Here is a 25,612-nt window from a genome sequence, read left to right on the forward strand (position 1 = left end):
GTCGTAGAAATAAAGGAGTCTGTGCTGTAACTGCTGTTCTCTTCGATTTGTGCCTTGGCGCGGCGCGAACGTCAGCACCCATACGCGGCAGCTCTGTCCCAAATCCATGGAGAAATCTGTCAGCTGCTGAGCTTGCCTAGGGCGTCTCGCGGGTGAGCTGCATTTGACTGCTTTGTCAAGGCTTGCTTCGTCCCGGAATGCTACTGCGTTATTGTACTGCGGACCTCTCCTTTTGTGAACAGGTTAACTAGAGGATGTTGGGAAAGATTTGATCCTCGCTTGAGTACTGTCGTCGAGACCAAGGTTCAGACACCGACCCTGTGGCACCTGATCGTCAGCTGGACTTCAGTAATCTGCATGAGAGGTCTGGGCTGTGAGCAGACAGAATGATATGCAGGAGAGTTGGAGTTGGTAGCGGGCCCTGCTTAGGAGGAAAAGAATCGACTGTGAAAGGAGCTGGTCAAATTTTCTAACAATGTAGCAATGTGTTCAGTATTTATTTGGTGAATATAATTTGTTGAATATGTATTGCTCCAATGAGATATGTTATACACACACACACACACACACACTTTGAGAAATATAAAGCAAGAAGGTGTTATTTATTGCATGAATTTATAGAACACTAGTCTAAGGGGGGGAGAAAAAGGTTAGGAATCAGACCAATAGCTCTAATTCCTAGCTCCACAGGAAATCCCCTGGGATGTATGTTAAACATGGAAGTTTCTCCGCCCTGCTCCAGAACTGTTGACTCACGGGTCTGACACTGTGCCAAGGAATCTGTCTGTTTTTAAAACTGCAGAGGTGATACCGACTCACACTTAGGCTTCTAGTTTGTTTTTTTCTTTTCTTTTTCCAGTATGATTCCCCTACTCTCTTTTGTTCTGAGACACAAGATGCCTGCCTCTAAAAACAGTCATTTTAAAAAAATTGACAAATGTCTGCTCTGCACATAAGCACTGTCAGGAGTGTTACAGGCAATTAAAACACAAGACTCAGTTTATAAAGAGCTTGGGATCTACAGGGGAGAAAAAAGCTGAAAAGGGTAGCTGAGGGCCAAAGCCATCACACTACCTGTTTCTATTCACAAGAAATCTGAAATGTTTCTCCATGCCTTGGTTCTTTTACCCTGCGTACAAAGTCCTTGCGGGGGCTTCCTAGCTGACATTCAGAGATAGAGGAGTGAGTGAATTATTATTTGCTAGTTAAGGAATTTCAACACAATGATTCTTCTTCTTATGGAAAAGGTAGGAATACTTCTTGCCTTGCAGTAATATAAACAGTGTTGTATTTTAGGATTTAAGATTCCAGTGAGTCTTAACGCACCCTCTTTTCATTACAGTTGTGGCTATATTGTCTACATTTACTTAAAAGTACAAAAGTGCTGCTTTCTGAATTGATCTATAATTTATAAGGACATCATTATAATTACAAATACAGTGTTATTACTCTAGATTCATCACGTTAGAATGGTAGCTTAATGCTTATGATAATTTCTTTCGTATTTCTCTACGACAGATTCATCACCTGTCTGCCCCAACTTCCCTATGCTCCATTGTCCCACTCCCTCTGTACTTCCCACTTCACAGAGGATGTTAATAATGGAATATGTTACGTGGGTTTTCATTTACATGCTTCTAATACTCCATTCTCTGTAATTAATCACCATCATAAATATTCTCATGTGTACGCCATACACACACACACACACACACACACACATATATACATACACACACACACACACACGCTCCTTCTGGCTCACTGAACTAATAAAACAGCTTATTCTAAGCACTGTTGAAAATCACAGCCTATAGTGACAATGTAGTACAAATGCATGTGGTAAGCATAGCTTTGAAAGATATTTTCAGTCAGGTGAAAATGTTGAAAACCTTTTGTTTTTAAGTAATGCACATGCTAGTGGGATCAAAAGTAACCACTGTATAATGGTTAATAAGTAGTATTTTTTCAATGCTTTCAGATTTTTTTAATTGAATTTATTGGTACATTTTAGGTACACAGTACAGTTACATTCATTATTGGGATCTTGTACCTTTGCATGACAGGTCTTGGTTCTCATTTTTTCCACTTGTCCCTGCCCTCCCCTCACCCCCTCCTTTCCTCCCCATTTACAAACACTTTATTTACATTTTTTCATTTTCTCATATTTTTTCTTTTCCCTTATTGCCTTTCCCCTACCCTTCCCACTTTCCCTACACCTTTAGCCCTTTTCTTCCTATTTCACTTGGTCAATTATCTCATTAGGATCTTACGTACTATTATGCTACTATTATGCTAAACAAAATAATTAAAAATATAATTGGAGAAAAGATTGGACTCACCTTATGTCCTTCTTCTCCACATGAGGAAAGTGTAGCATATTTTCTGTAAACAGAAAATTTCACCTGGTCTTTGTCTTTTACTAAGGTTAAATAACTTACCAGTATTAACTCATAAGAAAGTCATACTAAAAGATTTTATGTGAAATATCTTCCCTCCAACAGCATTTCTCTTGATTTGTGAAGCAGATGAATATCTCAAATAATGTTGGGTTACACCTTAAATTTATTTTCTTATGATGTCTTTGTGTCTAGTTAGCAAACCTAGGAGAGGAGGACCCTCTAACTCATTTCTTCCCACTAATTTAAAGGCACCAACCATGATACGAAAAGGAGCTCACTCTCCTCCAGTTAAGACAGAGCAGCAGTCTGTATGATACTCACAATACAATTCAGGTCCAAAAATGTCAATATTAGTTTCTTTAAAAAATTTTAAAAATTAATTAATTAATTTTTGCAGTACTAGGGTTTGAACTCAGGACATCACGACCTTGAAAGGGCAAGGCAGGCACAGCGCCACTGAGCTAAATCCCTGGCCCCCAAAATACCAACATTAGAACAAGGATGTAAAAGGTATAATTTTTAAAATATGGTAAATGTTTAAAATTTTAAAAAATTATTATAGTAAAAGACACACTGCCATTAATCACCCTCAAAATAGTCTCCCTAAAAATTTTAAAATATGGTAAATGTTTAAAATTTTAAAAAATTATTATAGTAAAAGACACACTGCCATTAATCACCCTCAAAATAGTCTCCCTCGCTCACTCATCCCATACGCTAGCCGTTTTCTGAAGCAGTTCTGGAATTCCTCTTTCATGAGTATCTTTGGTTGAGCTGTTGTAGCTGTCTCCATGTCCTGAATTGATTTGAAATGTCATTTTGACTTTAGGGAAAAGCTGAACATTGTACAGTGCCAGACCCAGTGAATGAGTGGATGAAGTGACATTTAATGTTTCTGTTTGACGGAAATTACCGTAAACACTTTGAATCCATTCACGACATCCTCCACGATAGCCAGAATAGGGAAACATGACGAGTTAGGTTAACAAAACGCAGTGTAGAGCTCAAAGCCATGGAAACACACAGATTTCAAACTCCAAGTTTGCCTTTTACTATTAGCTATGTTATTTTAAATGTTACTTCTCTGACCATCAACTATTATAAACACAAAATGCACAGTAAAATACATAAATACTTAGCAATGGTGTTGAATTAATTTTAGAATTATGCAGTCATGGAATTCATGACTTTATACACATAGAAAACCACTAATAATTCAGTGCTCCTTTAGTTGGGGTCTATTTTGGGAGTCTATTATGATTTGTACCCTAGAGCTGAAATTGTAGTTATTAACTTGTTATCTAGTCAGGATTCTCATTAATAATATGTATATAAATACAGAGCATTTTTTGAATAAGGAATTTGTTGTAGGTTTCACATTCTGAAAAATATTTACCTCCTGCATTTTAGGAGACAATCAAATACAAAAATAAAAAGTACTGTATCTCAGAACCAACAAATTGAGTTTGACACTAGAGGGAGACCTAGTCAGGTTTTGAAACTTGCCCCAACTCCCATAGTGAAGAGAATGTTTTCTTTCCTTGGTGACCTCAGAAGATAAGAGAAATGATAATTTGGGAAGAGTCTGATTAAACTCAGCATTCCCAGCAGGGCAGTTGGCAAGTTTTCTGTTCTATTTCTTTCCTTTTTCTCTTTTAACAACTCTTGGTTGAGTTTTATGCAGTAGAGAATAACCTTTTGGTCCTAAGTTAAAAGCACATCCAGATCCTGAGATAACAGGATAATCGATCAACCAAATGACTTGAACTTTGTCCCCTCAGGTGAGCTGCTGGGGACTGGAACCACTGTGCCTGGTCAGAGAGGGAACGAGCAAAGGGGACAGTGTCCCCTCTTGGCAGCCGTCAGAACACAGATGTATGTATGACCAACGCCACTTTTTACCGCTTGAATTTTCAGTGACCATAAATAGTCTGTGTGTGTGCCTATGTATCCTTTTTTCCTATTGTATATTTTCTGTGAAATGCATTTCTCTGTAATCTTGAACTACACACACTTCTGAGGGAGGGAGAGAGTGGTTCCCCCTGCCCATGCTGTAGAAGGAAAAGCCATTGAGTGAGAAGAAGGAAAAAGTCTCTCCAAGGGAATATTCCATACACTAATTATTAAGAAAACAAATGTATGCAAAAGCGTGTACAACCTTACAGTTACATCCACTTAATTATATTTCTTTACCAGAAAAGAGATTCCAAGTGTACAACTTAGTTAATGGCAAGCCTATTTATTTTCTCCTCCTTAATAAATCAGTATATATATTTTGTTTTACAGAGGAATGGTAAACTTCTATTTAAGAAAACTAAGAATTAATAAAAGCATGAAATATAATTAATTGATCATGAAGCTGTTTTTAAAAATAATTTTAGGCATAAGGTCCTGAGTTTGATCCTCATGCTACTGTTAATAATAATAATAATAATAGTAATTTTAGCCACAGTATCATTTAAATGAGCTATTTTCATCATCAAAATAACCCTATGAGATACGTAATACTTTATCTAAACAACACCTACTGCATATATATGGTGGATGTCAGGATTAAATCAGTTGATATTTCTAAGAAATGAACTAAAACACATAAATATACACATAATTTAACTGAATAGGAAATAGCATATGGATCATGATCTGGGTGAATCTATGCTAAATCATTAATGAAAATTATTGATAAAGTGAGAAAAGAAGAGGGAGGGATCCAGGCTTCCTGGTAAAAGTCAAGGCAGACTTCTGATTTATCATTAATGCTTTTTATTTAAAGAGCATGTAGTCAGCCAGGCATGGCGGCGCATGCCTGTAATCCCAGCACTCAGGAGGCTGAGGCAGGACAATCGCTGTGAGTTCGAGATTAGCCTGGGCTACACGGTGAGTTCCAGGTCAGTCTTAACTACATAGTGAGACCCTGTCTTAAAAAAACAAGCAAAACAAAACAAACAAACAAACAAAAAAGCATGTAGTCAGATATGCTTGTTTAAAATTAATTTAAATCACTGTAGCTATGTGCAGTACAAGAGGATCATTTTTATTATTAAGCTTTATGGATTGTATTTATATGATTTAGAGTACACTAGCCTTTTGATAGAGAAAAAGAATGGCAGTAGAAAAAAAATTGAAGCCCAAGTTTTAGGAGCTCCTGAAGACTAGTCAGAAGAAAACACTTCTAAATGAATGCCAGAGTCAAGATCAAATTGCAATCTCATTTTGCTTGCAACTTTTACAGGAATTTGTTTAAGATCTGATGGTGCCTATGGGATAACATAATTTTATTTTTAGATAATTGCCTATGCTTTCGTTAAACATATCTGAGGTACCTACTTTGCTTCAGGGAATTTTCTAGTGAATCAAAGGTTCAGCTTTGCCTTCACTGAAGTGGGGAAGAGGCAAGATGAACGAATAAGCACATACATGCGTGCCAAGATGCGGTATGTTATGAAGAACGTGAGCGAGGGAAAGGGATTGAGCAGGGTAAGCTGGGACAGGGTGTGGGGAGAGGGTGTGCATTTGAAACTAGTAGGAAGCCCCTGTGATGGACAGTGGTATGTGTGAAGCGAGGGTACGAGGCCTGGGAATACCTGAGGGAGAGCGCTCTAGACAGAAGGCGTAGTGTGGCCGGGAGCACATGTGACACTTTGTAGGATGGTAAGAAAGCCAGTGTGTCTCGAGTTGAGTGAACAAGAGGGACAGGACCAGCAGGTACGCTCATGAGGAAGTCAGAAACAGGCCCTGACAGGGACCCTAGATTCTGTCCTTCTGCGGCTTCTAACTGTAGCGGGTTGGGTGGTCAGGCAGTCTATCCTGAGGTGGGGATTGGAGTGCAAAATATGTGCATGGGAGGAGGAGGAGGTGAGGCTGAACAGAGGGAGGACTCAAGAAAGCGCTACTAAATTTTAGCCTGGCAAGAAGTTTATGCTCTGCCCATGTTCAGTCACCAGCTGCTCGACCCTCCTCACTGTGGCACAGCTGAGGCCCCACTGCCAGCGCTGGGAGCTGGAGGCTGAGCTGTAACTGCTCTTCGTACAGCGGAGCAGCAACCCCTGCCCGGAAGGGGATATGGAAGATGCATTTCTGGTCCGTCATCTTAGAAAACGTACAGGAGAAGATTAGGATTTTTTTCTTTAAAAAAGATCAGAATATTGAAAGTTTCTTTGACAAATGCCATTGGTCGTTCTTATCTAAAAAACCCTAGTAAAGGAAGAATCAATGAGTATTCTCTTAATATGATAAAATACATATTTAAAGTAAAATTTAGAATCACAATTTCTACAGAAGTATTAGAAGCAATCCCATTAAAGTCAGGATGACAACTACCACCAGAATCGTGGATAGTTTCCTGGGAATTATATCCAATATAATCAGAACAGAAAAAGAAGAAAAATTCTAAATAAAGTAAAAGGAGTCAATATTTCCATTATTTGTAAGTGATATGATTTCTACATCTACCAAAACCTAAGAAAATTGCTTAAAAACAAAATGAAAATTCAGTAGAGGAGTTGCTTATATTTAAAACACAATGTTGAATATCTTTTCTGTATATCAAGGGTTGATAAAAGGGGCAGAAAGTAAATATTTCAGGTTTTGTTCCTGTAGTCTTTATTGCAAGTATTCACTTACAACTGTAGCACAAACGTAGCATAGGCAGCATGTAAACAAATGGGCACAGCTGTGTTCCAATAAAACTTTATTTTCACAATAAGCAGCACATCATATTCAGTGCATACAGGTAAAATGCTGCCCCCAAATCTTTGAGAAATTATAATGAAAGAAGAAATATTGTTCACAACAGCAAACAAAATGATAAAAATATAAGCTATATTAAAAATATGCAGGATGTAAAGGAGAAGAGAACAAAATCTTGCTTTGATTAGAAAGGCTGTATATCCCAAACGTGACATATTTCCCTTAATCATGGACTTAAGGGTTTCTACTTAAATATTTACGTGATTTAAAAAATATCTTAGCCTGGCTCTAATTGATAAAGCATCAGTTGTCACTGCCTTTTATTTTCCTTTACTAACACAATACTTTTGCAATAAGTCTGCTGTTCATACTGGAAAAATTATAAAAGTAAGCACACAGAGTAAATTACCAGGTGTGAGATCACTGTAACAAATGTGTCATTTTTGTATTAAGTTGTAACAAACTGCCCAAGACTTGTCTTTAACTCTACACTTTTTTCTAGAACTGAGTGACATCGTTTTTTCATATTTCTCTTATGTGGACATGGTATCGCCTAAGTTTTTAATTGATGAGATTTGATATTGTGAGCGAAGTTTTGCATTTTTCATTATGCTTATTGACTTAGTCCATTCCACTGCTGTAACACAGACTGTGTATCTTACAAACAACAGAAATTTGTTTTTCACAATTCCAGAGCTGGGGTGGGGTAGGGTCTACGATCAAACTGCCAGCTGAATTGGCTTCTGATCTGAAAGAGCTGGTTTCCTAGTTCAAACATGGCAGAGGGCACCTTCTCCCCATGTCCTCCTGTGCAGGAGAGGTGAATGCGTTGTCTTAGGCTCTACCCTCACGACCTGATTGGATCCAAAAAGCCACACCTCCTAAATCCCAAAAAAGAAAGTCTTTGAGTTCAAGGCTTTTTACACTGACTAGAAACACTAATCCTTTACATCACTCCACATTCTTTTTTTTTTTTTAATCACCTCCCGTGAAGCTTTTCCTAATCACCTACCTAAAGCGGGTAATATTTTCTCTCATATACATAAAGAAACTGAAGGTCCAAAAGGATGACTAACTGGCTCAAGGTAACACAGCTAGTAGGAAACCTGGAGCCCAAATTTAAAGTCATCTGACTACAAAGCTAATATTGCTGTATTATCTCATTCCATTCTAGTCTTACCTATTTTGCCTGTGTAGAAATGTAAGTTTTGGTCTACGGCCATTGCCACCCTGAATGCGCCCAATCTCATCTGATCTTGGATACTAAGCAGTGTTGGGCCTGGTTAGTACTTGGATGGGAGAAATATAACTTTTAGAGTTGAGAGAGATTTTCACACAGGTCCCTAAAAGAGGTCAGGAAGAATTATAGATTCACAGCAGTTAATATTTCATACTCATTAGTTTGACCAATAGTTACTTCTATAAATTTATAGAATTATTTTACTATGATGTATCAAATCTGTGTCAATTACTATTTTTTCATGCATTAATGAACTCTCAGTACCTCTCCTAGATCTTAAACATTATTATGTGCAATTATTATTATTTGCATTTAGAAAGCAATGATTCCTAGGTGGATTTAATAATTAATCCCCATAAGTATAGTATTTATTATTCAGAACATTATGTAGTAGCAGAACATGACTTTCAGTAATTAAGAGTTTCTATGAAACTCTTTGGGAATAAATTTTCAGATTTAAGGAAAACAAAAGGCTGATTAATGACATATTCTTGCTAAATGTCATGAAAACAAAACATATGCTCTCTGTCAGTAAATCAAAATTATGGTAGTCCTAGAAGAATACGTAATCAGAAGAGTTGGTAATATAGTGTTAACTAAGTCTTCATTCTTGAATTATTTGAAATGAATTATTAATTTTTACTGACCATAGAAATCTCATTGTCTTAGTTGAAAGATGGAGGCATTAGAGGTCTATTTAGCAGGTCTAATTTTCAGCCTCATAATTTGACAACTAAAGGTCAATTATGGATGAGCATGTCATAATGCTATATCATCTCCTATTTTAAATAAAATCTTATAGGAATGAAAACTTACATAGGAAAGGCCAAATTATATTTATTGTAGCTCATCACATGGCCAGTTCTAAATAACTTTCTTTCATATGATTAGTGTACACTTTTTGGCTAACACATAGGGGTTACTATGATATATACATTTGCTATATTATTTTTCAGTAAATATTTTTGAGTCCCTAAACACTGGGCTAAATGTCGAAGGGAAATATGGGGTGATAAGAAGAAGTGGTCCTGGAGCCAGGGATTTAGCTCTCAGTTGTACCGCCGTCTGCCTTGCAAGCAGAAGTTCCTAAGTTTGATCCCTGGTACCAAAAAAGAAAGGAAAAGGAGGAGATGGTCTTACTCACTGAAGAAGCGGAAGGGTTATTATGAACTCAGTGTTAGTTGTCACATCATCTTCTTGCTCTACACCCCTAAAATTAATATCTTTGCTTCTTACTAGCTGGATACAGAACTCACAATCTTTTTGCATTTCCCATTTAGAAGCAACTTTGACAAAAACATTGTGGAAAATGTAGACTGCTGATGCTTCCAGAGGGCAACATAGAGTAATGGTTAAAAGCGTGGCTTAAATCTCATTCTGTGGCCTCCTAGGTTTTAGTTAATGTGAGGAATTTAACTCTAGTGCTTCTGTATCTATGAGATGTGGATAATAACAGTAGGTATCTCATAAGGATGTAGTGAGGAAAAGGTAAAATAATGTATGAAGCAGCAACTTTGGTAAATAAGCACTATAGAAATAAGCATTAGCAATTATATTTGTGCAAACGGTGCAAGAAAGGATTTTTACTGCATATCACAGAAGGAAAAAAAAAACTTCTAAAATACAAATTAGGTACTTCTATATTTTCCTGAAACAACCTAACATCTGGTGCCGGAGTTGGTTGAGAGTGATGAGTTTTTCAATTCGTGTTCTCATATTAGCCTAATATCTCAGGAGTAGACTAATGGACCAGCAGACTCTACAGATCAATCGGGGAAATTTAAACACAGGCCTGAGAATAGGGGTAATAAGTCAGTACTACGGTATAGAAATTTAGTAATTATTTATATGGAAAGACGGGAGCAATAGCAATGGCGGTGGGGAGGAGGAGCAAGCCAAAGGAGAAAGGGCTGGGGAGTACCTGTGAAGAACAGCAAATCGTTAAACTTTTAGGCATTCAATGTGTGTTTTCAATATGAGATGTCAGATCGAGCACATTCTGTTTAAGAAACCTCATCACTCATAGTGGCTCCATTGTATGGAGTCAACTTATGGGCCAACACAGAATAGTTTATTTGGATAGAGAAAAATATCCAAGATATATTAACCTGGACAATATAAAAGTAAGAATTTGGTTTCACTATTCAAAAGGAGAAATGTGGATAAGCAGTAATGGGAGAGGTACAGGTGTAACGATGTCATTTCACAAGCGGAAAAATAAAGGTTTAAAATCCTTAAAATCTCTAAAATTTGAGGGGTAAATGTTAGTGATATGATTCTATTGGGGGAGAATCTACAAACACTTTATTCCCATTTTTTCATTTTCTCATATTTTTTTCTTTTCCCTTATTACCTTTCCCCTACCCTTCCCATTTTCCCTACACCTTTAGCCCTTTTCTTCCTATTTCACATGGTCAATTATCTCATTAGGATCTTATGTACTATTACAGCTTTTTGCACCAGAGAGACTATTCGGTATTTACACATGTGTGACTTATTTATTTCACTTAGGAGTATATCCTCAACATGTATCCATTTTCCTACGAATGAATCCAATTTCTCATTCTTTATGGCCGAGTAGTATTCCATTTTATAGAAAAACCACATCATCTTTATCCAATTTCCAACTGATGGACAAATGGGCTGTTTCCAAGATTTAGCTATTACAAACTGTGCCACTATAAACATGGGTGTGCAAATATCACTGTGGTATGATTCCTTTAATTCTTTTGGAAAGATACCCAACAGAGGGATGGCTGGGTCAAATGGAACCTCTAGTCCCAAGGTATTTTTTAAAGATATTTGCTCTTTGATTATGAACTGATATTTGAGGGATGGATAAAGGAAAGAGACTCTACTAGAGAAATATTTGGGGAATTAATGTGTAAACTGAGTAGAACTGTGCGTGAAGGAAACCAAGAGAGGATAGGGTTTCAGTAATGACAGACTGATCAGTGGTTCAAACCCCATGGGAAAGCCTGTAGGCTGAGACCTAGAAATTGATTAAATTTGGCTCCTTGGGTCATTGATAATCTACAGGACAGCTCTTTCAGTAGAGTGACTATCACAAGAAAGAGATAATTGCTTAAATTACTCTGGACTACACAGAGCAAGTGATAATCCTGCCTTTTCTTTTTCAAAAGTGTTTAACCCAACCAAATAGTGGGCCACCCTACATTATATAGGGAGCTAATGGTCTCTTTATATATTCTGGTAAGGGGAGGGGTGAGGTGGCCTTGATTCAGCCTGATTGGAAGAGGTGATCTCAGAAAAATCTTGGGTTTCCTTACTCCTGGCAGTGAAACAATCCTAAATGCATCAGACTTTACCAACACCTAGAATTCTTGAGTTTGAGAACAGTAACTGTCGAAATAAGGAATTTTATCATATGAACATTTAAACCAACAGCATACAGAGGAAGACTAACACTTTTTCTTTTTATTGGAAGCAACTTCAGTAGAGAAACTACATGTTTCCAGAGTAATGGGACAGCAATGACTTAAGTGATTATAAGCTAAAGCTTAAGTGAAAATGTGTTGATATATTATTTAGGTAGTTAGTTTTAGTGCATATTTGAACTTTGGAAACTTAGCTGCTAACCTGTATTTGAACCATCCCTCTGACCTTGTGTCATATTAATGTCAAATTTGCTTGCCTAACCTGGTAGTAAAAATAATAAAATTAAAATTTTTTTGCAAGTGGGTGCTTCAAATTTTATTCTAAAATTGAACCTTGCTTGACTCCATCAAGATATTATACGCATCTGTGAATTTAGTGAACAATCTCAAAGGAGCTTAAAAATACTTGTAAAAAAATTTAATAGTGTGGTAAGCCCTGAAAACTATTCATATTGGTAAAATTCTGCTCTGTCCTCTCTTTTCTTTTGCCTGATTTATTGGCAATTTTAGCACTTGAACTGAAAGCAGTCATACCTCACTCAGCACTCATACCACGTTTCCAAACTGTTAACTTTTACTGTAAATTTCAGTCTGCTCATGTTCAGTAATGCCACGAGGCAGAGGGTAATTTAAAACACGCAAGGTGCCAAGCAAATAGATACTAAAACAAAGACACAGAGAAGGAACCTGCGTTGCACTTTAGCTCAGTCAAGCACACAAACACAAGCACTTCCTCTAGAAAGACACAACAGTGTGTTCAGTACTTCCAAGCTACAATGTCATGAGATAGTTTTCAATAGAAAATTCTGCTATTAGGACCTGATGGGGCCCTGAGGAGATCCACCAAACAGAAGAAGGGAACCTCAACATGCCCCACGCGCTGAGGAGTTGTAGGGTCATTGTTTTAAGTCACAGAAAGGAACCTCAGCATGCCTCAGTGAGAAGCAGAGGAAGGTTGATTAGGCAGAAGAAGTTCACACTTAAAGAGAAGCACAGGCGCTCACAGAGTGAGACACATTATGGTCTGGACTGGGGGGTTTTAAGTGATCTTAGGGAGTCCTCAAGATGAGTGAAGTAGAATGTGTATTCCTACTATTTGTCAGGTTGCCCATTTCATGGACTTTGTTGGATGTAAGTCATTTGTGTGCATCTGAAATTTAGAGGGAGATTTCCCACTTAATAGTGCTGCCTCTTGCAGGATGGAGGTCTATGAAAGGAAAAGCACAGGCTCAGTTTACAAATTTATTGTATCTTCAAGACCCTTAGCATTTTTGGAGTAAATTTTTTAGAAATGAAAAGGCATTATACCCTTAAGTAACTTTGACTGTGTTCTGAATCTGCAGTCTTTTGAAAGGTATAATTTAACTCAGTTCCTCATACTGGGTTACAGATGCTCATGCCATAGTTTTTTAATGAAAACATGTGCCTCAGCGTAGTGGCAGCTGGCTGTACATCTCAGTAGCTTTGCTGGGGAATACAGGAAGCAACCTCTGCTTTCACCTACTTGGTACAATGAACAGCAAGGTGTATGATTGTGTGTCAAAGTGTAAACAGGTGGCTTTTACCCAGTTATGACCTGTGTTATATTTTTGTGTAGCATTTTTAATTAAATGTTTATTTTGATTGTTCTTGTAGCATTAGCCCAAGTCAGTACAATATCCCATGGAAATATACTTTTACAATATTGGGAGGAGGTTGAAAGTGAGTCATCAGGTGACTTGGCTACCAATGGTGACTTGGATCATGTAAGATAAAGTTAGCAAGATATGACAGTCAGAGAAATACAGAATGAAGACCTTAATTCAGATGAGGAAACAAACAGTAAAGTAAATACATATCTGACTAGTCAAAATGTTACAAAATGGTCATATGTACCCAGACATTAGAACTAATCCAACATTAGAACTAGGTCAGAAAATGTTATTAGGTTCTTGCCAGTGGTGAAACCTATTGGATAGAATGCCAGCATTGCGATTGGATACTGGAAATTGCAATGGACAATATGCTACAAGATGTTTTGAAATATACTACTAATAAAACACAAGTAAAACATTCTTTATGCGTCCATAGTAATATTCAAAGATATATTTACCATGACATCTCACTGTCTAAACAAAAAGCCTTTGGAGCAGAACTTTATCATTCTAATTGTCAGAGTTTATGAGAACTGATAGACATCGCATTGAGATTTTTAGAAAAATGATGACATTCAAGGGATTTTGTTTCCGTCAAAATTACCTTCCAATTTGCTGATAAAAAGTCCCACAAAGAAAATAATTCTGACAATTTGATTGCTATTCACTTTTGTTTTTGAAAGCTTTGTTTCAAACTGTCAGGTAATTTATACACCATCCAAATACATGACAGTTGAACAACTTGCATCATTTTGTAGTTGTTGAAGCTTTTGACAATATGTACCAAATAAACCTTCCAAATATGCTATAAAAATATATGGCCTGGTGGATGTGAAGACATTTTACACCTTTAGTTTAGAAATTTACCCTGGAATTCAGCCAGCAGGTCTTTCTTCATGCAGTAATAAACCCTATGGCTTTGTGAACAGTCTTGTTGCACGTATTCCAAAAAGTAACCCAAATGTCACATTCAACAATTGGTTCACTACTCATCAATGTTACCCTTGCTAAAAGAATGCCCAGTTGATGAGCACAGGAACTATCTGCAAGAACAAAGCTGAGATTCCTGGAAAAATGTTGCAAGTTCACAATACAGAAATGTATAGTACCATCTTTGGATTTCAGGAAGATATAACATTGGCCTCCTATATGGTGAAGAAAAACAAAGTAGTAATAATACTGTCAAAGTTGCACCATGGTGATAAGATTGATAGTGAGAATAAGTGGTGGTGCATGCCAGCACTCACACTAGGGAGGCTGAGGCAGGAGGATCCTGTGAGTTCAAGGTCAGTCTATGCTACATAATGACTTTAAGGCTAGCCTGGACTACATAGCAAGACCTTATCAGAAAGAAAGAAAGAAAGAAAGAAAGAAAGAAAGAAAGAAAGAAAGAAAGAAAGAAAGAAAGAGAAAAAGAAAAGAAAGAAAGTTTTATAGTGATTCTGCAACACAATTGAAGCCAGAAATGGTCACATTTTACAAAAAAACAAAAGGTGGAGTAGATGTTATTGATGAGTTATGCAGCAACTGTGATGTCACTGGAAACACAAAGCATTGGTCTATATTGTCTTTTTACCTGTCAGGCATAAACAGTTTCATAGCTAGCAGACAAAATAACAAGCACAAAATAACACAAAGATATTGTCTTAGAGGATTGGGGCTGGAATTGATAAATGATCAATCACAACAGAGGGAGAACAGTATGTGTCTGCCCAAAGAGCTCCACAAGAGGATTCTGGAGCAGACTGGTGAATAGACAGATGAAACACCACAAGAATCTCCTAAGAAAGAAGACCAGTAAGATATCAAGAATGTCCTACCAAAGAAGACAAGAAAACAAAACATGTGTGTTGTCAGTGTAAGTGATACTTGGGCATGGAACATGCTGGTCTCATGTGTGAAAAACTTTCTTAGGTGTGATAATTGAAGTAAAGGTATTATTTTGAGGCAGATTTTTATTTGTATTTTCACTTTAGTTCACATAGGAATTTATTTCTGCTGTTATTTTTTAGATTTAGTAAGCAAACAGTTGATATAGAAGAAAGATGTCTATTCTAAGCACTCGGTATATATTTAATATTTTATTTTATGGATATTTTACTTTGCTGCTAAGTGTATATTAGACATTGTATGATAGAATAGGAAGCTCCTGATGAAAGAGGAAGGTGAGACAGGTGACCAGTATGGTCCTCTTTCCTGACGAACAGGAAAGGAAAGCTAAGCACCTACCCTGGGCAACTTAGTGACTTAGTGAGATGCTGTTTAAAAATTAAAATAAAAAAGCTAAGGCTGCAGCTCCATGTGGAGACCCTGAACCAGTACAAGTAATTCCTCTCCTCCCCACTTAAAATAAAAAGCAGTCATAGAAGAAACAACACAGAACTTTCAGTTTGAAGGCCTGGGTGCTAGTTTTGACCCTGCCATTTCTTATAGGACCATTAGTTTACTGTGGTATATAAGAAAATGGTGGTTTAACTAATTGTCAGTTTAAGTGCGAATGCCCAGCTGAACTAAATCTGCATAGTTCTGCATGTAGAAGACCCTCCTGTTACCAATGGCATAAAAGAATGGGAAGGGAGGATTGCATGCTGTACATATTCCCGATACAAACATAGCTGTTCTCCTCTTTGAAGGAGCTTGGGTCCTTGCTGTACCTGGGAATGTCTGCGTTCTCTTCAGGGAAGCTCTGGTCTTTGCCTTGAGCATCGCTTCCTGGCTTCAGGGCAGATTCCTCAGCCTGGTGGCACAGATGTATCACCCCATCGGCACAGACTTTAGGTTGTGGCCTTTGGGCCTTCCTGGTGCAGATCCTTGAAATGAACTTGCATGAGACATTGCCATGGGCTCTAGGCCTCCAGCCGGACTCCTGCAGTTGTGCAGAACTGCTGTGGAATCCACGCCCTAGGCTGGATTCTTCGGGTCTCTAGCGGGAAGACAGATCTCTTGCACTCTTCTGCATTTTACTTTGGGGGTGAATATTATAAAAGAATCTGATAAATTGTGTGTGCTGTGTTAAATCTATTTCCATGCAAACTACTGACTACAACAATAGACTAAGACAGATGTAATGAAATTAAAGAAGCTAACAGCAGGCACTCCTTAATCAGTATCGTGTGCTTTCTCATTGACAACCACAGGCGCCAGCCTGGTGCTGAGTACAGTGGCAAATCTGATCTTAAGTTGCCTTAGAAGACGAGTCATTACAGGTATTCTTGGTGGATTTCGAATCAGAACTAGGCAGGATTCCTTAAAACATGTTGATCTTTGATCTTTGTTTCTGCCCAGGCAGTTCCAACAGACTTATATTATGTTTCATTGCATCCTTTTGTAAATATTTTAAGGGAAATATCCTTACCTGTGACAACCCTGTGCAATGAAGCTTATTTAAGTGTGTGTGGGTGAGGTAGGTAAAGGAGAGATCTGACATTCACAGAAAGTCTAATTTTCTATACAGAAGTTCATTATCAAATGTAGGCTTCACAAGAATACTTCCACTTAACCATTTTATGCAGAAAATTAAAAGGCAGTAACTTGCTAATAAATAGTAGAGGCAAAATTCAAACCATTTCTGCCGATTTCCAAAATATGGACTCTTTTCACCATATTTTACTGACTTACACTCTCTTATACTACATCGTACAGCATTTTGGGCACTTGCATGAAAATCACTAAGATATTTCACGTTCTGATTCTAGTAGGTAGACAGATTAGATTTTATGTGACGCATAAAACCGTATGGAAAATAGCAACAGTATTTTTTTTTTTTTGCTTTTAGAATCTGTTCAGAGGGAAGGAAATGATTTTAATTTTACATAATGAAGATAAAAAGCTAAAATTGTATATATACAAGTAATAAAGACAAAACACCTTGAAGGTCCAAAATAATGTTTTGTATGATTTTGTATTAAGTATAATTTTATTCAGTTGTCTCAAAATAGAACATGTCCACTAACATATTTTTATGGTGGTTTATAAAATACAAATATGAAATATTAAAGTCCATCTCTAGGGCCTATGAGAAAAAGACTGCCAGGTAATAAACCTTTTAGAAAAATAGAATACAGACCTCTGTGAACTATATAATATCACACAAGTGTTTTTACTTGTGTTATAGTCTGATGAACATGAGAGTGTACTCCTATATAAGCAGGTGTCTCACTTAGTGACTTGAAAATTCACCAACTGATCTATATTGTTAAAATGATATGTTGAAAGTTATATTTATCATGTAAGATAGTGTTTGGTGTTTCCTCTCTGTAAAATATTAAAAGGAGTAAAGGTAAGTTAAAAAATAATGTCACAAATGATCATTTCCTATTGCGTTCCTTTCTCCTTTTGTCTTTCATCAAACTCTTGGTTCCTTCCTCTTTTCTCCTTGTTTTTCCTTTGTAATGACAGAGATGATATTAGAGATGAGAAGACAGTGGAATTATTTTTAAATTGTAGCTGTTTTGACTTCGTCCATCGTTGGATATTCTAGGACCACTATCACTGCTGGCTGTGATTTGATGGCAACTCCTGTGAGCTCTGTTGTGGTTAGCCAGTCACCCTGTTGGCTTGGAATTCTGAGTCTGAGAAGGTCTCTCCTGCAGCACGAAAGATGCCAGCAGCTGTCTGCTTGCTGTGAGTCTTGGATGTCACCGACTTCCACTCAGAATAGGCTTTGGGCTTCCCTTCCTTTGGGCAGTGCCTCTGTTTTCAGTTTCAGAAAGCTACACATCCATTTAAAAAGTATCAGTGTATATTAGTCGTACAGAATAGTGCGTCTCACTTGTGGATCTTGGTACATGCATTTAACATACTCTGATTATTTCCATCCCTCGTGTTCTCTCCCCTCATCCTCTTCTTTTTATCTCAAATAATATTCCTTCTACTTCCAAGTTTCATCTTCCTCTCTCCCTCTCTCTCCCTTCCCCTCTCTGTTTACCTCTTCCTCTCTCCCTACCGTCACTAGATTCATCATACAAGAGAAAACATGTGATGTTTTTTAATCTGGCTTCTTTTGCTTAGAATGACAATCTACAGTTCCATCCATTTTGCTGCAAATAGCATAATTTCATTCTTTATGGCTGAAAAATATTCCTTTGTATTTATTTACATACCACATTTCCATTCATCTGTTGATGGGCACCTAGGCTTCGCTATTTATTGTGAATTGTGCCACAATAAACACAAGCATGTAGTTATCTCTATAGTATGTTGTCTTTAACTCTTATGGTAATATGTCCAGGCTGGATCAAATGGTCTGTCTCTTTTTATTTATTTAGGAATATGCATACTGACTTAAAATGGATCAAAGATCTAGATATCAGACCTGAAACTTTGAAACTGCTAGAAGGAAATATAAAGGGGATACCTGAAATAATAGGCATAACCCAAAACTTTCTCAATAGAACCCCAACAGCACGGGAAATAATAACAAAAATCAATAAATGCACAGTAAAGGAAGCAATCAACGGAATGAAGAGACAGCTTACAGAATGGGGGAGAATCTTTGCCAGCTACTCTTCTGAAAGAGGATCAGTATCTAAAATACATAATGAAGCTTCCGCGGGAGTCAGTGCTGGGGGCGATGGCCGGGTAGGACCCAGGATGGAAGGAATGATTCCGTGATGCTTTACTGCAGTTTCCTAAGGCAGAAATTTTCCTTATCTGTGGATCCCAGAATTTGCTAAGAGATGGAAGAGTCTCAAGAAAATGACCTCAACATCGTGGGTCCAGAGAAAGATGACCCTCTGGAAAGCCCTAGCCCTCAGATTTCTGTCAGCTAATTCCCATGCCACTGCTGTTACGAGATCCTGTTAACCCCACCACCCTGAACTGTGGGCACAGCTTTTGCCGGCACTGCCTAGCTTTGTGGTGGGTGTCGTCGAAGAAAACAGAGTGTCCAGAATGCAGAGAGAAATGGGAAGGCTTCCCCAAAGTCAACATTCTCCTCAGGGACGCTAGTGAGAAGTTATTTCCTGATGCCATTAGAATGAGATTTGAAGACATAGAGCAGAATAACGACATAGTGCAGAGTCTCGCAGCCTTCCAAACATACGGCAATGACCAGATCCCTTTAGCTCCCAACACAGGCCGAGTGAATCAGCCGAGAGGAGGGGGCTTCTTTTCCGGAGTGCTCACAGCGCTAACAGGCGTGGCTATGGTCCTGCTCCTGTATCCCTGGAGCAGCAGGAGTCTGAGCACGACCTCCTGGTCCACAAGGCCGTGGCCAAGTAGACGGCGGAAGAAGTTGTCCTCTGGCTGGAGCATCTGGGCCCTTGGGCCTCCCTCTACAGGGACAGGTTTTTTTGTTTGTTTTTTGTTTTGTTTGTTTTTTTTCCTTTTTTATTGAGGCTATTGGTACAATCTAGGTATACAAATACAGTTACATTCATCATTGGGATTCTGTACCTTTACATAATAGGTCTTGATTCTCATTTTTCCCCTTGTCCCTGCCCTCCCTTCACCCCCTCCTCCCCTCCCCATTTACAAACACTTTATTTCCATTTTTTCAGTTTCTCATATTTTTTTCCTCTCCCTTATTACCTCTCCCCCACCCTTCCCACTTTCCTTACACCTTTAGCCCTTTACTTCCTATTTCACATTATTAATTGTCTCATTAGGATCCTGTGTACTATTATAGTTTTTCACACCAGAGAAACTATTCGGTATTTCAGTTAAAGAAATCTGTATGAACATTAAAAACAGGGAATCCTAAAATAAAACTAAAAAGGAAAGTAAAAGAGAAAAGGCAATGATGTAACATCAAGAGGAACAAGTTTTTATCTGAAACAGTGAGTAGAAGATTGCTTTTAACCTTGACAGAGGAAAAATTTTCAGGAGCACCATACACCATAGAAAACAGCAGCCACAGAAGAGCCGTCCTCGCGGAGCTTGAGCGAGTCAAAGCTCTAGGCGTGAAGCCCCCCAAAATCTCTGGGAATATAAGGCTGTGGACCCAGGCAGGTCCCTGTTCCTGCTCTACACCCTAAAGAGCTCTCCAAGACTCAGGCTGCAGTACCTGTACCTGTTTGACTATACAGACACCTTCCTGCCCTTCATCCACACCTTCTGCCCGCTGCAGGACGGGGAGGACATCATCACCAAGCTTCTGGATCTGAGGGGGCCCACCTGGAAGCAGTGGAGAGAGTTCCTTGTCAAATACTCCTTCCTTCCATACCAGCTGATTGCTGAATGTGCCTGGGCCTGGCTGGAGGTCCTTTACTGGACATCACGGCTCCTCCTCGTCAATGCCATGTTACTCTCGGTTCTTGAATTATTCTCTTTTTGTAGGATCCGGTCCAGAAATGAGCTGAAGACAGTGCCTCAGAGGATGTGGAGCCATTTTTGGAAAGTGTCAACACAGGGGCTTTTTGTGGCCATGCTCTGGCCCCTCATTCCTCAGTTTGTTTGCAACTGTTTGTTTTACTGGGCCTTGTATTTGAACCAGTTATTAACACTGATCTCGTCGTCAAGGAAGTTCAATGGCTGGAAACCCAAGCGTTGTGACTGGCAAAGCCCCAGCTCAAGAGACTCCTCAGTCAGTGGAGTGAGGGAGCGGACTTCCTGTTTTCTACCCCTGTGAAACAAGGTGCTGCTTTGTATGTCAAAGGCTTCAACCAGGCCCTCTCTCTTGCTGTGGCCCCGTGGTGGCAGAGACTGATAATCAGCACAAGGAGGGAATCTCTGTTCTGCCCGCAGCAGAAGCACCTCCCACCAGCCACATCTCCACAAGGACACAGGAGCTCAGGACGATGGCTGACAGGACTCAGGCTCCTCAGAGGACATCACGCCATATAGGTGACGCCCAGAGGCCATCCCGTCAGCAGCCCCCTTCGCCCTAACCTCAGTGACTGACAGGCTTGCTGGGGCCGGGGCCTATGCTTTAAGTCAAGTTTAGGAAAACAGGGCTTGAAATTTTGTCATAGGCCTCGATTGTTACCCATAAAAAGCGCAGAGGAAAAGCCCAGAATTCAGTCACCAGTTCTCTCCTGTTGAGTAGCTGTTAGGCTTTGGAGTGAACCTCAGAAAGGAGTCAGTTTGAGGTGAGCATGATGGTGGGCTTGTCCTCACTGTTCCCTGTTCTGCAGTCATTGAAGTTTGGATCCCTCTTTCCGAGCAGAGGGATTGAGTGTGATGTCGGGCAGTTCACGGAGCGTTATTCCCATTAGGCTGAGCTGCACTGGGCTACTTAAAAGCATTGCTTTGCTTTTAAGAGTTTAATTTGTAAAGTAAGTCTGGGTTAGTTTTTGTTTAAGGAAGCATTTCCAGATTGACCGCACACTGTATAGTGTATAACCTTTATCGTTCTGTCCTGATGTGTAAACACAGGTATAATTACACCCAGGGCTATCACTGTAAATAGGAGCAGGATGAAGGGTGGCCTTTCATTCCCATCCAGTGTGATAATCGAAGTATGCAGTGTGATCTCAGCAAGATTGGCCTCGCTAAAATAAGTCTGCATCCAAAGTGTGTTTGTGACTCCACAAACCATTCACGGACACTTTGTTATCTGCGTGAGGATTTCACTCACACTTTGCCTCTGAAAGTCTGAAGAAATTACTTGAAATAAAGATTTTTATACAGATAAAAAAATAAAATAAAATACATAATGAACTAAAAAAAAAAAAAGCACCACTCAAAAAATCCCAACCAATAAATGAGCCAACGAATGGGCACTTTTCAAATAAGTACAAATGGCCAATAAATATACACTTCCTTTTTAGCCCTCAGGCCCCCTACAACTTCAAAAACAAACTGACAAATTCAAGGTAGAGTTTAAAAGGCATGTGAGAAAATTAAGGGAGAGTAGGTCCAGGAGATTGCACGTATTTAGAAATCAGCCCACCCCCTCATCATGCCTATCAACTTGTGAAACCTCCTACAACCTCTTGTGACCCTGGAACAGAGCTGATGGTCCGTCTCATAAGTGAGAAATAAAATGCCTAATTCTTGATCTGCAGTGCAGAGTTCAGGTCCCACTAGGCCTTGAAAGTCCTTAGGATACAATTTCATCCTTCTTTGTGTACACTAACTTAGTTCACTTTCTGTTTCTAGGACAGAATGCCACAGATCGGATAAATTATGAACCATAGATACTTATTTGGCTCAAAGTTTTGGAGGCTGGGAAGTTGGCAGCATTGTCGAGGGCCTCTCTGCTACATCACGACATGACACATGAGGCAGGAAAAAGAAGGGAAAGAGCAAACCAAACTCAAAACAAACCCATTTTCATGCTAACCAACCCACTACTAAACCATTCCCACCATAACATTAATCTGTCCATGAAGGCAGAGCTCTAATAACCTAATCATCCCTTAGAGATCTCCCCTCTCAATACATCTTATAATGGCAATTAACTTTCAACATGCTTTCTACATGGGACATTCAAACCATAGCCAGCCCCTTAAGTAGGTCAGACTTAGCCTGGCTATTCGTGTGGTTCTAATCCTGAGGTCAAACACTTTAGGAACTAAAATGCTTTCGCCCCTGCACACACGATACTTTGGACCCTCTCAACTTTTTTTGTCAGTTTTTCAGCATTCAGTCCACAGCATTCCAATAGAGTCCGTGGCACTATTGTCTTGCAACCTAGTTCCCTGGTACCAAATACCTTCCTCTTTTCTGCCATTAGGCCACTTACTGGTGTGGTACACCTGTATGTAGGTGGAACAGTGGTTCCCCCAAAGACACCCATATCCAAATCCCTAGAATCTGTAATCTGTTGGTTTACATGACAGAAGAAAATGAACATTGCAGTTGAAATTAAGGATGCAGGTGGAATTCAGATTCCTAATCAACAGACCTTAAAACAGGGAGAATATTTTTCATTATCGATGTAAATTCAACATAATCTGAAAGATTCTCAATGGTAGAAGAAGGAAGCAGAAATTTCAGTGTCAAAGTAATGCAAAGTAAAAAAAAAAATTTAACTAGATATTGCTTGCCTTGAAGATGAAGAAAAAGAAGGATGCTGAAGAAAGCCAACAGCTCTAGCAGTTGCAAAAGGTCAGGAAATAGACTCTTCCCCAAAGCCTCCAGAAAGAACACATAGGTCTTTTTTTTTTCTTCTCTCATTGAGTTTATTGGTACACTTTAGGTATACAGTACAGTTACATTCATCATTGGGATCTTGCACCTTTACATGACAGGTCTTGGTTCTCATTTTTCCCCTTGTCCCTGCCCTCCCTTCACCCCTCCTCCCCTCCCCCTTTACAAACACTTCATTTCCATTTTTTCATTTTTGTTCAGTGAAACATAGTTTTGACTTTTGACCTTCAAAACTATAAGATAAATTTATACAGTAGTCCCTCACCTTACCCATGTTTTTTGCTTTCCATGGTTACAACTATTTTCAGAGAACAGTTACTTGAAAATATTAAATGGAAAACCCCATTAATAAAAATTCATAATAATGTTTGTTACAGTATATTGTTATAACTGTTCTATTTTATTGGTAGTTGTTAATCTATTAATGTTCCTAACTTATAAAATCAACTTTGTTATAAGTATGCATGCATGGGAAAATATATATACAAGTAGTATTGAGTCCTATCTGCAGTGTCAGGTATCTGTGGACTGTCTTAAAATTACCCCCAAGGGATAAGGGGCTGAGCTGCTGTACTGATTTAGGTCATTAAATTTGTAATTAGCTACAGCAGCACTAGAACACTCATGCATCTTGCATGTCCTTCCATCTCTTTTATTTGTCGTTGGTCCCCAGTAAACCAGTTATGTGGCTGAATCTTTCATTTTTTGATTTTTGTTTTTTATTGTCACCCTAATTGAAGGAACTGTGTTTGTTGGAAGGCCTGGATCGTGATAAGTCTCTTTCTTCCTGGTAAGATTAAACTTTCCATATAAACTGATGACTCAGAAGGTCACCAAGAACCCAAGATTTGAGAACTGTAAGGATCTGACACAGATTGCATCTGAAGCTGCCCATCATGTAACACCAGGTCCCCCCGGTGAAAAATGTCCATACCCACCTGATTTCCAGGTTTACGTCAGTAAAATTGGTAATAAATCTTACTGGATGGGACTTTTGTGATGACTAAAGGATAATTCTAAGAAAAATGTTTAATCAGTATCTGACACAAAGCAATCTTTCCATAAATATTATTTGCTATTAGCTTCAACACCTTGTTCCTTTTATCTTAACTGGCATAAAAGATACACTAATTTTACCAAAGGCCTCTATGAAATACCATGGAAAACCAGATATGTTTCCCTCTGCATTCAAGAACCACAATCCCTTTTTACTCCAGCATGTGGATTATGGATTATTAAAATAATCAGAGACCATGTCTTCGATGACCCAGAGACCAAACTTCACAGAGGCAGGGAAACCTGAGTTGTGATGGGAGACAACTACTCAAATTCTGACTATCGCTTAATAGTGTTAAGCCCTGGAGAAGCCATTTAGGTCGCGGAGACTCTGCTTCCTTAGCTGTAAAATGGAGCTAATGAAATCTACTTTCCAGATTGTCAGGATTAAACAAGCTATTTAACGTATGCAAACGTATACAAACTATTTAGCACATGCTTGCCACTTAACACATAATGAACAACTGATAGTTATAGTTTGGTTTGTGTCTATTTGCTACATTCCTGACAGGTTTCCCTAATATCCTTGTAAGAGTGAAGATTAACTGAAATATCAAATGCAAAACTTTCCCCTGAATATTTTTGTTCAGTTGTAGGTTCACACTGCTTATCAAAGTCCAAGTGGCTTCAAGTTTAATGCAAACAGAAGTGAAAAAATTATCATTGCCACGTGTACTGCATGATTGTAATACTCTCTGGACATTTTGCTTATTTTCCATAACTAAAATAAATTAGTTATAATGTGATTCTAAAGCTAGGGAAGCAGTGTACCAGGTTCAGTTCCAAAAAATATTTTAATAAGAGCCCTAGTCTCAAGGGCCCTAAATTCAAACCAATCCCTTAGATGTTTTACATACACACCATAGATAACCATATTTATCTTTCCATAGATTCATCAGTTGCCATGCCAACCAACATTTATTATCGTAAAATATCAAGTGTTTCTTTCTGGTTCATGCAAGTCACACCTAAGTTTTGATGCTGTCAGTCAGTTCTTTCCTGGGCTTATTGATCCTGAAAATTAATTATTGAAATTTAAGAGTAGATCAGAGAAATCAAATCTTGATCTACAGAAATGTATCATCCACACCAAGTCCTTTCTCAGTGTAAACGGTTTCTTCATGATTTTACTACCTGACCCTTTTCCTGTAATGGCCC

At 38.5% G+C, this 25,612-nt stretch overlaps 1 pseudogene; it reads left to right on the forward strand.

The window, feature by feature from the left end:
* Nucleotides 1-18,927: 18,927 nt before the first annotated feature.
* LOC104870001 lies at nucleotides 18,928-21,199 on the forward strand (annotated as a pseudogene).
* The last annotated feature ends 4,413 nt before the right edge of the window (nucleotides 21,200-25,612 follow it).

The sequence above is a fragment of the Fukomys damarensis genome, unplaced genomic scaffold (genome assembly GCF_012274545.1).
Source record: "Fukomys damarensis isolate Sample0158 unplaced genomic scaffold, DMR_v1.0_HiC HiC_scaffold_11, whole genome shotgun sequence".
NCBI classification, from domain to species: Eukaryota; Metazoa; Chordata; class Mammalia; order Rodentia; family Bathyergidae; genus Fukomys; species Fukomys damarensis.